Below are 18,497 nucleotides of genomic sequence, written 5' to 3' on the forward strand. Positions count from 1 at the left end.
TAAGAGTCTCTTTTGGTTTGTCTCCCTCCCGATCCCATCTTGTTTCATTTATTCTTTTCCTACAACCCTAAACCACCCCCCCGTTGCATCTCCAGTTCCTCATATCAGGAAGATCATATGATAGTTGTCTTTTTCCGATTGACTTATTTCACTAAGCATAATACCCTCTACTTCCATCCACGTCATCGCAAATGGCAAGATTTCATTTCTTTTGATGGCTGCATAGTATTCCATTGTGTGTGTGTGTGTGTGTGTGTATGTGTATACCACATCTTCTTTATCCATTCATCTGCTGATGGACATCTAGGTTCTTTCCATAGTTTGGCTATTGTAGACATTGCTGCTATAAACATTCGGTGCATGTGCCCCTTTGGATCACTACGTTTGTATCTTTAGGGTAAATACTCAGTAGTGCAATTGCTGGGTCATAAGGTAGCTCTATTTTCACCTTTTTGAGGAAACTCCATGCTGTTTTCCAGAGTGGTTGCACCAGATTGCATTCCCACCAAGAGCATAGGAGGGTTCCCCTTTCTCCGCACCCTCGCCAGGATCTGTCATTTCCTGACTTGTTAATTTTAGCCATTCTGACTGGTGTGAGGTGGTATCTCATTGTGGTTTTGATTTTTATTTCCCTGATGCTGAATGATGTGGAGTACTTTTTCAGGTGTCTGTTGGCCATCTGGATGTCGTCTTTTCAGAAATGTCTATTCATGTCCATAGCCCATTTCTTGATTGGATTATTTGTTCTTTAGGTGTTGAGATTGCTAAGCTCTTTATAGATTTTGGATACTAACCCTTTATCTGATATGTCATTTGCAAATATCTTCTCCCATTCTGTCAGTTGTCTTTTGGTTTTGTTAACTGTTTCCTTTGCTGTGCAAAAGCTTTTGATCTTGATGAAATCCCAATAGTTCATTTTTGCCCTTGCTTCCCTTGTCTTTGGCGGTGTTTCTAGGAAGAAGTTGCTGCGGCTGAGGTCGAAGAGGTTGCTGCCTGTGCTATCCTCAAGGATTTGGATGGATTCCTTTTTCACATTGAGGTCCTTCATCCATTTTGAGTCTATTTTTGTATGTCTGTTTTTTTGCCAGTACCATACTATCTCGATGATGACAGCTTTATAATAGATCTTGAAGTCCAGAATTGTGATGCCACCAACTTTGGCTTTCTTTTTCAATATCCTTTGGCTATTCGAGGTCTTTTCTGGTTCCATATAAATTTTAGGATTATTTGTTCCATTTCTTTGAAAAAAATGAATGGAATTTTTATAGGGATTGCATTAAATGTATAGATATCTTTAGGTAGCATAGACATTTTCACAATATTTGTTCTTCCGATCCACGAGCATGGAATATTTTTCCATTTCTTTGTGTCTTCCTCAATTTCTTTCATGAGTACTTTATAGTTTTCTGAATCTAGATTCTTTTCCTCTTTGGTTAGGTTTATTCTTAGGTATCTTATGGTTTTGGGTGCAATTGTAATTGGGATTGACTCCTTAATTTCTCTTTCTTCTGTCTTGTTGTTGGTATAAAGAAATGCAACTGATTTCTGTGTATTGATTTTATATGCTGACACTTCACTGAATTCCTGTACAAGTTCTAGAAGTTTTGGAGTGGAGTCTTTTGGGTTTTCCACATAGAGTATCATATCATGTGCAAAGAGTGATAGTTTGATTTCTTCTTTGCCGATTTGGATGCCTTTAATTCCTTTTTGTTGTCTGATTGCTTAGTCTAGGACTTCTAGTACCATGTTGAATAGCAGTGGTGATAATGGACATCCCTGCCATGTTCCTGACCTTAATGGAAAAGCTCTTAGTTTTTCTCCATTGAGAATGATATTTGTGGTGGATTTTTCATAGATGGCTTTGATAATATTGAGGTATATGCCCTCTATCCCTATACTTTGAAGAGTTTGGATCAGGAAGGGATGCTGTACTTTGTCAAATGCTTTTTCAGCATCTATGGAGAGTATCATAAGTTTCTTGTTTTTTATTAATGTATTGTATCACATTGATTTATTTGTGGATGTTGAACCAACACTGCAGCCCTGGAATAAATCCCACTTGGTCGTGGTGAATAATCCTTTTAATGTACTGTTGGATCTTATTGGCTAGTATTTTGGTGAGAATTTTCACATCTGTGTTTATCAAGGATATTGGTCTGTAGTTCTCTTTTTTGATGGGATCCTTGTCTGATTTGGGGATCAAGGTGATGCTGGCCTCATAAAATGAGTTTGGAAGTTTTCCTTCCATTTCTATCTTTTGGAACAGTTTCAGGATAATAAGTATAAAGTCTTCTTTAACTGTTTGGTAGAATTCACCTGGAAAGCCTTCTGGCCCTTGGCTCTTGTTTGTTTGGAGATTTTTGATGACTCTTTCAATCTCCTTACTGGTTATGGGTCTGTTAAGGTTTTCTATTTCTTCCTGGTTCAGTTTTGGCAGTTTATATGTCTCTTGGAATGCATCCATTTCTTCCACATTGTCAAATTTGTTGGCGTAGAGTTGCTCATAATATGTTCTTATAATTGTTTGCATTTCTTTGGTGTTGGTTGTGATCTCTCCTCTTTCATTCATTATTTTATTTATTTGGGTCCTTTCTCTTTCCTTTTTGATAAGTCTGGCCAGGGGTTTATCAATCTTATTAATTCTTTTGAAGAACCAGCTCCTAGTTTCATTGATTTTTTCTATTGTTTTTTTGGTTTCTATTTCATTGATTTCTGCTCTGATCTTTATGATTTCTCTTCTCCTGCTGGATTTAGGGTTTCTTTCTTGTTCTTTCTCCAGCTTCTTTAGGTGTAGGGTTATGTTGTGTACTTGAGACCTTTCTTGCTTCTTGAGAAAGGCTTGTACCGCTATATATTTTCCTCTCAGGACTACCTTTGCTGTGTCCCACAGATTTTGAACCGTTGTGTTTTCATTATCATTTGTTTCAATGAATTTTTTCAATTCTTCTTTAATTTCCTGGTTGACCCATTCATTCTTTAGAAGGATGCTGTTTAGTCTCCATGTATTTGGGTTCTTTCCAGCTTTCCTCTTGTGATTGAATTCTAGCTTCAGAGCATTGTGGTCTGAAAATATGCAGGGAATGATCCTAATCTTTTGATACCGGTTGAGACCTGATTTTTGACCCAGGATGTGATCTATTTTGGAGAATGTTCCATGTGCAATTGAGAAGAATGTGTATTCTGTTGCTTTGGGATGAAATGTTCTGAATAGATCTGTGATGTCCATCTGGTCCAGTGTGTCATTTAAGGCCTTTATTTCCTTGTTGATCTTTTGCTTGGATGATCTGTCCATTTCAGTGAGGGGAGAGTTAAAGTCCCTACTATTATTTTATTATTGTTGATGTGTTTCTTTGATTTTGTTATTATTTGGTTTATATAATTGGCTGCTCCCATGTTAGGGACATAGATATTTAAAATTGTTAGATCTTGTTGGAAAGGTCCTTTGAGTATGATATAGTGTTCTTCCTCATCTCTTGTTATAGTCTTTGCCTTAAAATCCAATTTATCTAAGGATTGTCACCCCAGCTTTCTTTGGATATCCATTAGCATGGTAAATGGTTTTCCACCCCCTCACTTTAAATCTGGATGTGTCTTTGGGTCTAAAATGAGTTTCTTGTATGCAGCATATTGATGAGTTTTGGTTTTTTATCCATTCTGAACCCCTGTGTCTTTTTATTAGGGCATTTAGCCCATTTACATTCAGGGTAACTATTGAGAGATATGAATTTAGTGCCATTGTATTGCCTGTAAGGTGACTGTTACTGTATATTGTCTCTGTTCCTTTCTGATCTACTTTTAGGGTCTCTCTTTGCTTAGAGGACCCCTTTCAATATTTCCTGTAGATCTGGTTTGGTGTTTGCAAATTCTTTCAGTTTTTGTTTGTCCTGGCATCTTTTTATCTCTCCTTCTCTTTTCAATGACAGCCTATCTGGGGATAGTATTCCTGGATGTATGTTTTTCTTGTTTAATGTTCTGAATATATCATGCCAGTCCTTTCTGGCCTGCTAAGTCTCTGTGGATAGGTATGCTACCAATCTAATATTTCTACTGTTGTAGGTTACAGAGTTCTTGTCCTGAGCTGCTTCAGGATTTTCTCATTCTTTCTGAGACTTGTACATTTTACTATTAGAGGTTGGCTGTTAACCTATTTTTATTTTGATGGGGGTTCTTTGTGCCTCCTGGATTTTGATGCTTGTTCCCTTTGCCAAATTAGTGAAATTCTCTGCCTTAATTTGCTCCAATATACCTTCTGCCTCTGTCTCTCTTTCTTCTACTTCTGGGACCTAATTATTCTAATATTCTTTCATCTTATTGTATCACTCATCTCTTAAAATCTTCCCTCATGGTCCACTAGTTGTTATCTCCCTTTTTCTCAGCTTCTTTATTCTCCATCATTTGATCTTCTATATCACTAATTCTCTCTTCTGCTTCATTTATCCTAGCAGTTAGAACCTCTGTTTTTTTATTGTACCTCACTAATATTTTTTTCCAACTTTGTTAGATTTTTGTTCTTTTATTTCTCCAGAAAGGGATTTTATTTCTCCAGAAAGGGATTCTCTAGTACCTTCTATGCTTTTTTTCAAGACCAGCTAGCATCTTTATAATCATCATTCTGAACTCTAGTTCTGACATCTTAATAGTGTCCATATTGATTAGGTCTCTAGTAATCAGTACTGTCTCTTGTTCTTTTTTTTTTTTTTTTTTTTGAGGAGAGTTTTTCTACCTTGTCGTTTTAGCCAGAGAAGAATAGATGAATGAAAGAACAAAAGGCAAAAAGGGTAACAATGACCCCAGAAAAATATACACTAACCAAATCAGTAGAAACCTGAAACAGGGAAGAAGAAAGGGAATATATAATACACACTGGTGAATAGAACAGACCCACACCCTTGACTTTGGATATATTTTGGCCTGTTAGAAGAAACTGCTTCCCAAAATTTTAAACAAAGGAATATATATATGTGTGTGTGTGTGTGTGTGTGTGTGTGTGTGTAAAACATGATGAAGGGATAGAATGTGACAGTAAAGATGAAAATTTAAAAATATTCTAAAAAAGGAATTGGTATGATAAGATGTTGGTTGATAATAGAAAATAAAAAAGCAGAAAATGTGATCAGGCTGTAAATTAGAACAAAGCCATGTGCTAGATTTAGGATATATTTTGGTCTGTTAGGAGAAATTCTATCCCAAAATTTTAAATAAAGAATTTATATGTACACAAAAAATAAGGTTAAATACAATGAAGGGATTGAATAGGATTTTTAAAAAGTATTGATAAAATAGATAAAGTAGGTTATAATAAGAAAGAGGAAAAATTAAAAATAATAGAACAAGAAAAAAATAACAAATTTTTTAAGAATTTAACTTTAAAAGACTAAAGAATCATGGGCAAAAAGCCATGAATTTTATGTGCTGTATTCCCCTAGTACTGTTGTTTTGCATTTCTCATTGATCAGTGAACTTGATCTTGGCTGGATATTCTTGCCGATCTTCTGGAGGAGGGGCCTCTTGCAGTGATTCTCAAATGTCATTGTCGGAGGCAGAAATGCACTTCCCTTGATAGGGGTCATGCTATGTAGTCTACTTGGGTTGCTCTCAGTAGCTTTCATTCCCTGAAAGCTTTCCATACAGCTTTGGAGGATGAGGATGAAGATTGCTCCCTCCAATCTCCAGGCTCAGAGGAGCCAAGAGCTCAGGGGTCCTCCTCTTCAGTGAGCCCTCAGAGAAAAGCCGTCAATCATGCCTGTTGCCCTGGCCTTGGGCCGCACTCTGAGTTCAGCCAGCCTGTGACTGAGCATTTCTGTCTCTGGAACACAGCCCTGTTTGGTGTCTCAGAACCCAGCAGATTCCTGCACGGTGCTTCCGCATTTCTCCTCGCAGTGGAGGAAGGGATGTGTCCCTGGATCCGGCACTTGTGGTGTACCTGCTCGAAGAGTAGTGGCCCAAGTTTTTCTTGGGTCATGGTTTATGGCAATCCCAATCTTAGAGGTCCCTCCTCAGCTCAGTCTTTGCAGCTGGCTTCCCCATTCCAATACCTGGAAGCTCTAACACATTCTGGCACCCCCTGTCTTTCTGTGACCCCATATGTCCTGAGACCACACTGACCCAAAGAGAATCCCCCCCCCCCCCGTTTAGCCACTGGAGTGACATCCCTCAGTGGAGCAGACTTCTAAAAGTTCTGATTTTGTGCTCCACTGCTCTCTCACTTGTCAGTAGCTGGCCCTTCCCCCATTGTCTATCTTCCCATATATCACGTTGGATTCACTTCTTCTGATGTCCTACCTACCAGAAAGTAGTTGCTTTTCTGTTCCTAGAATTACTATTCTTTTCTTTGATCTCCTGTTGAGTTTGTAGGTATTCAGAATGGTTTGATAACTATCTATCTGAGTTTCTGGGACCCAATGAAATTTAGGTCTCCTATTCCTCTGCCGTCTTGCTCCTCTGCAGATTTTTTATTTCTTTTGGGCAACAGGAACACAAGGTAAACCAATTCAGTACAAAATATGTTAAGTATCACCCTGTTAACAATAGAAAGAGTCAATTGATAGCTTATTTAATTTTCCAGCAGATATTTTCATTTACAGAGCACCCTGAAGTTACATGATATTATACAAAATACTATGCATTTGATTAAATTGCTTATATTGTTAATTACTACAGTTAATTAGGAGTCTAATGAAGTCAAATCAAATAACCAGAAAAAAATAAGGAAGCTACAAAGTTATTCATTGTTTCTATTCAATGAAAGATGCTGTTTGTAACACTGGAATCCACCTCAGAGTATTTACTCTATACAAAATTAGCTAATTCACAAATTGAAGTTAAATACATAGGAACTATAGAACTGTGGGGACTAAGGTGCCTGCGTGGCTCAGTAGGTTAAAGCTTCTGCCTTCAGCTCAGGTCATGGTCCCAGGGTCCTGGGATCGAGCCCTACATCGGGCTCTCTGTTTGTCAGGGAGTCTGCTTCTTCCTCTCTCTCTGCCTGCCTCTCTGCCTACTTGTGATCTTTGTCTGTCAAATAAATAAATAAAATATTTTTAAAAAGAACTGTGGGGACTCTTTAGAATTTTTCCTCCTAAAACACATGTTTCCATGATAAAGTAAAACAAGAAAATGCTTTTCCTGTTTTGGGCCTTTTTCTTCATCTCCCAAATGAGGAATTGAGCTAAATGAGCTATATATTTAAATTGGAGTGAATAGCACAGAGGAAAGCATTTTGTGTTTTCTAATGGAGCCTAAGAGAAGCAGACCATATGTCTGCCCATAGTTGGGATGGAAGAGGAGTAGAATACCCCTGAAGAGGTCGCAGAGGTGGCTCAACTACTAGAATACAAGATATAATAATGGCATCAAATGAAAATCATTATCTTGTGAAATCTTTCTTAAGAAAGAATAATGGAAATCTTAAGTACACTATGATTTTTAGAGTGTAAAAATCAATTTGAGTTGTAGTTACAATGTATACTTATGGGTGATTTGGGTGGCACAGTTGGTTAAGTATCTGATTCTTGATTTTGGCTCAGGTCATGATTTATGGTCATGAGATCAAGCCCTATGTCTGCCTCTATGTTTAGTGTGCAGTCTGTTTGAGATTCTCTCTCCCTCTCCCTCTGCACATGCTATCTCTCCCTCTAAAATAAATATACAAATCTTAGAAATATATAAGTATACTTACAATGTAAGAAGTCATTTTTCTTCTGTCACTATCATTGCTGGTTTAATCTATTTTCAAAAGACACAATTTCTTTAATTTAAAGCACTATAACCATATTTGAAGATAAGATTCATGTACCAGTAAAACTGTCTGACAAACATAGGCACATATTAATGTGATTCTGCATTTAGTTTGGTGGCTACCTCCATATCTTTAAATAATATATTTATATGGTTACTTCACAATTTTACACATTTCCTAATGGCATTCTTCCATAATGGGTGAATATTTTTTTTTTGTATGCAACATCTTTCATCCTCTTTCCTAATATAGTTCAATCTTTGTTTTTAGTTCCTTTATTGATGATCTTTGTAACTTTAAACACTTTATTTGGAATTTTTCTGTCTAATTGCAATTAACTGCTCTAATTACTCTTCAGTTCTCTTTTCCTATCCTTTTTCTCTAGTTCTTTTATTTTGTATTTTTCACTGAACTATGATTGAAATACAATATATATTAGTTTCAAATTTACCTCATAGTTATTTTGTCATTGTATACATTAGATAACATTACAATATGATCACCACTACAAGTTTTCTGTCCCATCTATTACCATACAAAATTATTACAATGTTATTGTCTATATTCCTTTTGCTGCATCCCCATGACTTAGTCATTTTAAAACTGAACGTTGGTAGGTCCCTTTTACCTATGTCATCCACCCCTCAACCCCCACCCTCTTGCAACTATCAGTTTGTTCTCTACCTATGAGCCTACTTCTATCTTGTTTTATTGGCTGGTTTTATTTTTTAGATTCCATGTATAAGTAGAAATCTTATGTCAATAAGCAGCAGGTACTTTTGGGAGACCATATTCCCAAATTCACCATTACTACTTTACCACTTCCCTGATTCCTGGAATTCTAGGAAAAAATAAAAGACAACATATTGTTATATAAAGTCCAATAAACATTCTGTCAAGAATTAAAAAAAATATGACCATTTCCATAGATATAGAAAAAACATGTGACAAAAGTACTTGCTACTCTACCTCTGATTCTACAAAGGTTGCCAGGCAGATCACCCCACCACTGGAGATGACCCATTCCATGGCCAAAGCGAGAACATTGACATGAATTGCCAACACTCTTCCTTGGTCACATCTTCCCATTAGGTAGCATCAACATGGCCACAAAGATAGGAGCTCCCAGAGCTCCCAGTGACAAAGGACTCTCTTACCATCATACCCTCCATGAACACTGAGTATACCTGCCCCTCTTTTGGGGGGCCCCAGCCCACATTTGATGATTCCTACTGTTAGGTCTTCTCAGTATGAGAAACACCTCCTTAAAGAAGCTGGTTACCTTTTGTACCAGCAGAGGCTCATTCAGCTCAATACTATGGAAATAAGCTGATAAGTGACAGGACTCAGCTACAGCCTGGCTATCAGCTGCTGAGCCTAAGCAGCAGGAGAAAATACAGTCAAGAATAGGGATCAGATTGTCAGTCACTTGATTGGCAATGTAAGACCTAGTAGCTGGTCTGGAGTGGGCTCCCAGAACCATACCCTCATAAAGTTGCTTGGCTATGACAGTGGTCCCTGTGGTCCCTGTGGAGACTTCCTGGCTTTCCCAGTGTGAGAAACAGGCTGGTATGGCCTGCTCCTCCAGCACCTACTAAAGTGGTTGCCATCTTCCTCCTCTGGTACTACCACTGATTATATACTTTTTAGTCCTTTGTTGTTGTTGTTTTTTTTTTAATGTGGGTGTATCTTGTTGATTGATTTGCATATGATGAACGATCATTACATCTCTGGAATGAATCTCATGTGATCATGTATTATTCTTTTAATGTTTAATTCTATTTGCTAGTATGTTGTTGAATTTTTACATCTATATTCATCAAAGATATTGGCCATATCTATATTTTTGTAGTTTCTCTGGATTTGATATCAGGGTAGTATCTGCGTCTTAAAATAAGTTTGACATTGTTCTTTTCTATTCCATTTTTTGGGTTTCTTTTTTGTTTGATTTGTTTTGTTTTGTTTTGTTTTAAGATTTTTTAAAATTTATTTATTCGAGAGAAAGAGAGAGAGAATGAGAGAAAGAGGATAAGAAGGGGGAGGGTCAGAGGGAGAAGCGGACTCCCCGCTGAGCAGAGAGCCCAATGTGGAGCTCAATTCTGGGACTCCAGGATCATGACCTGAGCTGCTTAACCAACTGAACCACCCAGGCATCCATCAATTCCAATTTTTTTGAATAATATGAGAATGCTAAGTATTAACTCTTCTTCAAAAGATTGATAGAATTGACCATAGAATTAATCATGACCTGTACTCCTGTTTGTTGGGATTTTTTTTTTTAATTACTGATTCAATTTCATTGCTAGTAATTGGTCTATTCAGATTTTCTATTTTCTCATGATTCAGTCTCAGGAGATTCCATGTTTCTAGAAATTTCTCTATTTCTTCTGGGCTAAATTCTTGGCATATAATGATTCAAAGTATTTTCTTATTTTCTTTTTGTAATTCTGTACTATCTGTTGTAATTTCTCCTCTTTTATACTGATTTTTTTTTTAATTTGGGTCCTCTCACTTTTTTCTTAATGAGTCTAGCTAAAATTGTGTCAGTTTTGTTCTCTTTTTTTTTCCGAAAAAAAAAAGCTCCTAATTCCATTGAGATCTTCTATGTTTTTTTAATCTCTGTTTTATTTTTTCTCTGATATTTATTATTTCCTTCCTTCTATTAACTTTGATGTTTGTTTTTTCTGTTTTTTTTCCTAGTTCCTTCAAATGTAAGTTGAATTGTTTATTTGAGATTTTTCTTGTTTTTTTTTTGGGTTAAGCTTGTATTGTTATGAACTTTTCTCTTTAAACTGCTATCTCCTGGGCACCTGGGTGGCTCAGTGGGCTAAAGCCTCTGCCTTTGACTCAGGTCATGATCTCAGAGTCCTGGGATTGAGTCCTGCATTGGGCTCTCTGCTCAGTGGGGAGCCTGCTTCTCCATCTTTCTCTGCCAGTCTCTCTGCCTACTTGTGATCTCTGTCAAATAAATAAATAAAATCTTAAAAAAATAAAATAAACTGCTATATCCCAAAGATTTTGAAATTTTATATTTTTTTTGTGACGCAGGTTATTTTCTTTATTTTCTCTTTAAGTCTTTCACTGATCCATTGGTTTTTTTAATTGCAAGTTGTTTAGTCTCCATGTATATGTGGTTTTTTTTGTTCAGTTTTCTTCTTGTAATTAATTTCTAGTTTTAAACCATTGTTATTGGTAAAGATGCTTGATTTGATTCCAATTTTCTTAAATTTATTGAGATTCACTTTTTAAAAATTTTTTATTGAATTATGTTAGTCACTGTACCATACATCATTAGTTTTTTTGATGTAGTGTTCCAACATTGTTTATATATAACACCCAGTGCTCCATTCAATATGTGTGGTCCTTAATACCCACCACCAGGCTCACCCATCCACCCACACCCCTCCCTTCTAAAACCCTCCTTTTCTCAGAGGCCTTGTGACCTAAAATATGATTGATACCAGAGAATATTTCATGTGCACTTGAAAATAATGTATATCCTACTGGTTTGTGTGAAATATTCTGTATATAATAAGCCTATCTGTTCTAATATATTGTTCAAGGCTATTTTATTTTTTAATTGAATTTTTGTCTGGATGATCTATCCATTGATGAAAGTGGAATATTAAATTCCTTTACTATTATTGTATTGCTCTATATTTCTTTATTTCTGTTAATATTTGCTTAAATATTTAGATACTCTTATGTTGGGTACAAAGATGTTTACAAATGTTATATCTTCATTTTGGATTGATCCCTTTGTCATTATGTAATACTTTTCTTTGTCTTTTGTTAGTTTAGGTTTTACTTATTTTGGTCTGACATAAGTATAATTACCGCAGTTTTCTCTGCATTTATATTTTCATGGTGTATCATTTTATCCAATCCTTCATTTTAAAGGTTTTTTTTAAGATTTTATTTATTTGACACACAGAGAGAGATCACAAGTAGGCAGAGAGTCAGGCAGAGAGAGAGAGAGGAAGGGAAGCAGGCTCCCTGCAGAGCAGAGAGCCCGACGTGGGGCTCAATCCCAGGACCCCGGGATCATGACCTGAGCCGAAGGCAGAGGCTTTAACCCACTGAGCCACCCAGGCGCCCCTTAATGTTTTTTATTTAGGTTTGAGGTGAGTGTTTTATAGGCAGCATATAGAATATTTTTTATATATTTTTATGTTTTTATCCACCCAGCACACCCTATGTCTTTCAGTTAGAGAATTTAGTCTATTTATATCTAAGGTATTATTAGCTGGTAATACTGTCATTTTGTTCATTGTTTTCTAGCTGTTTTTGTAGTTCCTTTCTCTGTTCCTTTCTTCTCCACTTTCTCTCTTGTGGTTTGATTTTTATTTTCTTTAGTATTATGTTAAGATTCCTTTCTCATTGTCTTTTATGTATTTAGTATAATGGTATTTGTTGTTGTTGTTTCTGCTTTCTGTTACTGTGGATTCACATAAAATATCTTAAGTATACTACAGTCTCTTTTAAATTGATATAAATTTGGGGACTCCTGAGTGGCTCAGGGGGTTAAGCCTCTGCCTTCAGCTCAGGTCATGATCTCAGGGTCCTGGGATCAAGTCCTGCATTGGGCTCTCTGCCCAGTGAGGAACCTGCTTCCCCCTCCTCTCTCTACCTCCATCTCTGCCTACTTGTTATCCTTGCCTGTCAAATAAATAAATAAAATCTTTTAAAAAATAAAAATAAGATTAAGAGTCATTTATGGTTTGCCTCCCACCCAATCCCATCTTGTTTCATTTATTCTTCTCCTATCCCCCTACCCCCCCATGTTGCTTCTCCATGTCCTCATATCAGGGAGGGGGCTATGGACATTGGGGAGGGTAAGTGCTATCGTGAGTGCTGTGAAGTGTGTAAACCTGGTGATTCACAGACCTGTACCCCTGGGGATAAAAATACATTATATGTTTATTAAAAAAAAAATTTTGGAAGGGGAGGGGGACCATAAGAGACTATGGACTCTGAAAAACAACCTGAGGGTTTTTAAGGGTCAGGGGTGGGAGGTTGGGGGAACAGGTGGTGGGTAATGGGGAGGGCACATTTTGCATGGAGCACTGGGTGTTGTGCAAAAAGAATGAATACTGTTACGCTGAAAAAATAAATAAAATGGAAAAAAATAAAAAATAAAAATAAAAATAAAAATCAATAATAAACATATAATGTATTTTTATCCCCAGGGGTACAGGTCTGTGAATCGCCAGGTTTACACACTTCACAGCACTCACGATAGCACATACCCTCCCCAATGTCCATAGCCCCCTCCCCCTCTCCCAATCCCACCTCCCCCCAGCAACCCCCAGTTTCTTTTGTGAGATTAAGAGTCATTTATGGTTTGTCTCCCTCCCAATCCCATCTTGTTTCATTTATTCTTCTCCTATCCCCCTAAACCCACATGTTGCTTCTCCATGTCCTCATATCAGGGAGATCATATGAATTGGAAGGGGAGGCGAACCACAAGAGACTATGGACTCTGAAAAACAACCTGAGGGTTTTGAAGGGTCAGGGGTGGGAGGTTGGGGGAACAGGTGGTGGGTAATGGGGAGGGCACGTTTTGCATGGAGCACTGGGTGTTGTGCAAAAACAATGAATACTGTTACACTAAAAAAATAAATAAAATAATAAAAAATAAATAAATAAATAAATAAATTGATATATTTTACACATTCCAAAGCCTTATATTATTACTCATCCCACCCAAAAATATTTTTGAAGACACATTTTACATCATTTTATGCATCCCTTAGCTAATTATTGTAATTTTAATTAATTTTACTACTTTTGCCTTTTACCCATAATGTTTACTTTATAAATGGTTAATCCACTACTTATTTTTTTTTATTTATGCTTTCTGGTAAGTTTTTTATTTTTTTATGTTTTCTTAGTATTTGTTAGATCTGTTATTTTTAGCTCAGAGAAGTTTCTTTAGCATTTATTTTAAGGCTAATTTAATAGTGATAAACTCCCTTAGTGTTTGCTTATCTGGAAAAGAATATGTAAACCCTTTAATTTTGAATAATAACCCTGCTACATAGGTAATTCTTGGTTTGTGGTTTTCCTCTATCAGCACTTTGAATATGTCACACTACTCCTTTCTGGCCTATAATGTTTCTGCTGAAAATTCTGATAATCTTATAAGGTTTCCCTTGTAGGTAATAAGTTGCTTTCCTCTTGTTACTTTAAAAATTCTCTACCATTAACTTTTATCATTTTAAATATATGCCTGTGTTTCTCTTTGGTTTCATCTTATTGGGGCTCCCTGGACCTGTATGTGTGTTTTCTTTGCCTTGATTATAGATGTTTCTAGCCATTATTTCTTGCCATATTCCTATGGCTCTTTCTCTTCTCCTAGTCTGTTTGATGTTGTCTCAGAGGTTCCTTATGGTATCATCACTTCTTTTATTTATTTTTCCTTCTGTACTCTATGTGTTTTCCATTGCTTTGTCTTCTAGTTCAATAATTCATACTTCTATTTTATCCATTGTGCTGTTAAAATTCTCTAGTGTATTTTTCAGTACAGTTATAATTTGTTTGGTACTTCTCTTATATATTTTCTACTACATTGTTGAAGTTCTCACTATGTACATCCAGTATTCTCCCAAGATCAGTGAGCATCTTCATGATCATTACTTTGAATGCTCTATCAGTTAGGATGCTTATTTCGATTTCATTAGAGTTTTATTTGGGGTATTTCCATTATTCTTTAGTTCAGAACATATTCCTCTGTCTCATCATTTTGGTTGTCTGTGTTTGTTTTTTATTAGGCAAAATGGCCAACTCCCTCAGTATTGAAGAAGAAGTCTTGTGTAGAAGCTATTCTTTATAGTCCAGAAGTACAATCTCCCTTGGCCACCAGAGCCAGGTACTCTATGCAAGCACCTCTTGTGGGTTTAATATACCCATGGAGGTTACAGTAGTTGCATAGAGATGGTGGAGCTTGAAGCCTTTGCTAGACCATTTTGTAGCTCAGCCCCTGCACAGGGAGAGAATAATTTGAGCCACTTGGTCATCTTATCATAGCTTGGTCTCTGTGTTGGTTAAGTAGGGCTTGAGCACTCATTTGGTCAAGTTGTGGCTTCTTTGCTGCACAGAGAATGTGGGTCTAAGGGCATTTGCCCCAACTGAATATAGCTCAGTCGGTGCACAGGTTGGTTAGGGCTCAAGGCAATTGCTATCCCAGTTGTGGTCCTTCCACTTCGTTAGTATGGCAGGATGTGAGGACTTTTTCAGCTTAATATTGTTTTGGTTGTTGTGTAAGTAGTGCTGGGCTTGGAGTACTTGCCTAGCCTGGTTGTGCTTTGGTCTCTGCATGGGTTGGGCAGGGCTTGGGCACTCACCTGGCCCTATTATAGCTTGGGATCCCTGCATGGTTGGTGGGACATGGGGAACTTAGTCATCCTGGTTACAGTGCAGGATGGGCAGCACAAGCCCTCTGGTGTTAGCAGCCTAGAGGAAGAACGTCAAAGATGGTTCCCATTGCCTATCTCCACAGCAAGTTAAAGTAAGATTGCAAAAAATGACATCCTGTAGTGCTTCTGCCCCATGATAAAGTCCCAGCAGGTTTCTGCCTCTTTGGGAGCTGCCTAAAATTAGTAAATGGGTCTTTGTCACTTATGGCCTAAAGACTTTTCAGTCTGTTTCTTTGATGATATTAGGACAAGTGGGTTTGCACACAAGTCCTTTAAGAGTGGGATCTTTGTTCCCTGTAATTCTCCTGGTTTTAATTTCTACTGATTTTCAAAACCAGAAATTTTGGGATATCATCTCTCTGGTGCCAGCTCTCAAAGTTAGGATTACTGATGATGAGGTATAAACTCTTCACTCCTCACAGGAGTGTTCCATACTTTGGGATTCCTCCTGATTATTACTATCTGTGAGGTAGAGTCCTGGGAAGAACCATTTGTCTGCTCCCTTACCCTTCTTGATGTGTCTCTTTTGTTTTGAAGGCACTGTTTACCTAGTTATCAGGTGTTTTTTTAGGGGAAAATTGTTCCGTATGTAGCTGTACATATTTTGTGTTCATGGGATAAGATGAATTTAGGGTCTACTTATGCTGTCATCTTGAACATTCCTTTAGTTTTTTTTTCCTGAAGTATTCTTTCAATGGTCCCCTATTATGACACTTCACCAAATACTATAGCTTTGTTTCCATTCTTTTTTTTTTTATTTTTATTTATTTATTTGACAGAGAGAGATCACAAATAGACAGAGAGGCAGGCAGAGAGAGAGAGAGAGGGAAGCAGGCTCGCCGCCAAGCAGAGAGCCCGATGTGGGACTCGATCCCAGGACCCTGAGATCATGACCTGAGCCGAAGGCAGCGGCTTAACCCACTGAGCCACCCAGGCGCCCCAGCTTTGTTTCCATTCTTAACCCCTTTTGACATCTTGCATTCATTGGAAATGTATCTCCTTCCCCTTGATTTCCCTCAATTTCAACTACTATGATTTTCTTTTTTCTTTTCCTTTATGACTTCTATTTCTCTATATGCCTTTCTGGCACTTCTTCTCATGTCCAACTCAAATTGTTTATGGTTCAGTTCTTGGCTCAGTTATTCCACTCTTCTCTACATATTGTCCTTGAGAGAATCCATCTATTATTATGGCTTCAATTTTCACACATCTATAGTTATTTCCAAATCAATATCCTCAGTGTATTTTCCTATCCATACACTTGCCTGCTATCTTCTATATTCAACCAATATATAAGTTACAGAGAACAAGGGAAATAAATTTGAGACATAGCTTCACTGTTATGTAGCTGTTTTTTTTTAATTTGGATTAAGTCAACTGGAAATAAGAATAATCATACCTAACCTACTCAGTAAAACAAATTGTTTTTAAGTCCAAAGGATAGTGTGTGAAAAGGTTTATAAATTCTAAGTCACTATATAAATGTAAGAATACTACTGTTGCTACTGTCTTTATGTCTTAAATTCTGTTGCTCTCATTTTCTTAAGTAATTGTTTGTCCCCCCGTAGTTATTTACTTCAAAACTGAACTTTTCCTATAAACACTGTAGCACTTAATATTTATGGGTTGAGTTGATATTAATATTGTCTTTAACCAGACTGAAAGCACCTCAAGGGCAAGGATGAAATCCTTTCTATTTACCATAATGCCCAGAACATTGTCATATATGACAAGAAATAAATACTAAACAATAAATATTTTTGAGTGATTAACTTTAAGATATTGTCAGAACAAGTCATGATTTTTTTTTATTTTATAGGTTGAAATATAATATTTAGAAAAAGTTGTGGTATTCAATAGAGTTATCCATGTTTATTTTTTGTTTCCTATGTCAATAGATACTTATTGAGAAAATGTTCTGTTTTAAACACTGTGTTAAATGATGGAGATACACAGACACATGACAATTTCTGCCATAGAACTTAAACTCTGCCCTCAGAAAATGACGATACCTATAGATTGTCTTGAAACTAGTTTTACCTGAAAATAGGAACACTCAAAATATCACATAAGTATTCCACTTTTACAAACTTTTAAAATTAATTTTATTCCTAAGAACTAGAATGGTAGGTCTTCAGAAAAGTATTTTATAAATTTTAATATTATTTAAGATGAAAATGATGACCCAAAAAAAGAATACACACAAATGGAATATTACTCAGCCATAAAATAGAATGAAATCCAATGACTTGGATGGAGCTAGAGTATATTATGCTAAGTGAAATAAGTCTGTCAGTGAAAGACAAATACCATATGATTTCACTCACATTTAGATTTTAAGAAACAAAACAAAGGAGCAAAGGAGGAAAAATTGTCAGGCAAACCAAGAGACAGACTCATAACTGTAGAGAACAGTTACCAGAGGAGAGATGAGTGGGAGAATGTGTTAAATAAGTGATGGGGATTAAGAGGTGAAGTTGTTGTGATGAATACCAGGTGTTGTATGGAAGTGTTGAGTCACTATATTGTATACCTGAAACTAATATTATACTATATGCTAACTGTCATTTAAATAAAAACTTTTTAAAAAGGATAGAGAATTTTCTTCTCTTGATAATAGTGCTCTATCAAAAACTTACAGAAAATGTCATACTTTCCCATTAGGTCAAGACACATTAAGATCAAGAATAAGGTTAGGATACACCAAAGATGTCTTTGACTCTTCTTTTTTGTTTCCAACCTTTGTTGGATCTGGTTGACTTGAAAAAAATATCTAAAATATGACCACCTCTCATCAACTACTACCAACTTGGTCCCAGCCACTGTTTTATCTCTTCTGTAGACTACGTCACATCATGTCATTCCTGTTACGTCACTTTCGATGAGGGATGCATAGCACCTTTTGGGAGTGACTGAAATGTTCTACAACTTGATTGTGGCTATATATAGTCAGCAAGTTATCCATTTAAATGGATGCAGTTTATTGAAAATCAATATAATTAATAAAGATTATGTTAAGGACTGACAGTGTTAAATTAAACCTAAAAGAAACAAACTAATTGCAAAAAAAAAACCCTCTAAAATTTCACCATGTCACTCAAAATAAGTGTCAGATTCTCTCAATTGCCAACAAAGTCCTAAATAATTTGACCTGCTGCTCTTTCTGATTTCATCTTATTTTCCTCAGCATCAATCTCACCTAGCCTTTTTGGCCATCTTGTAGTTCCTAGAACATTCCAGGAATATTATTTAGGTCCTTGCACTGATATATCACTCTAACTAGAATAGTATTTACTTAGATCTGCCCATGGGTAATTCTCTCCTTCAAATATTTGCTCAAA

General features: G+C 36.5%; 1 pseudogene; it reads right to left on the minus strand.

The window, feature by feature from the left end:
- Positions 1–8,492: 8,492 nt before the first annotated feature.
- The window catches only part of LOC123934684, a 114,882-nt pseudogene continuing 104,877 nt past the window's right edge, over positions 8,493–18,497 (minus strand).

The sequence above is a fragment of the Meles meles genome, chromosome X (genome assembly GCF_922984935.1).
Source record: "Meles meles chromosome X, mMelMel3.1 paternal haplotype, whole genome shotgun sequence".
NCBI lineage: Eukaryota > Metazoa > Chordata > Mammalia > Carnivora > Mustelidae > Meles > Meles meles.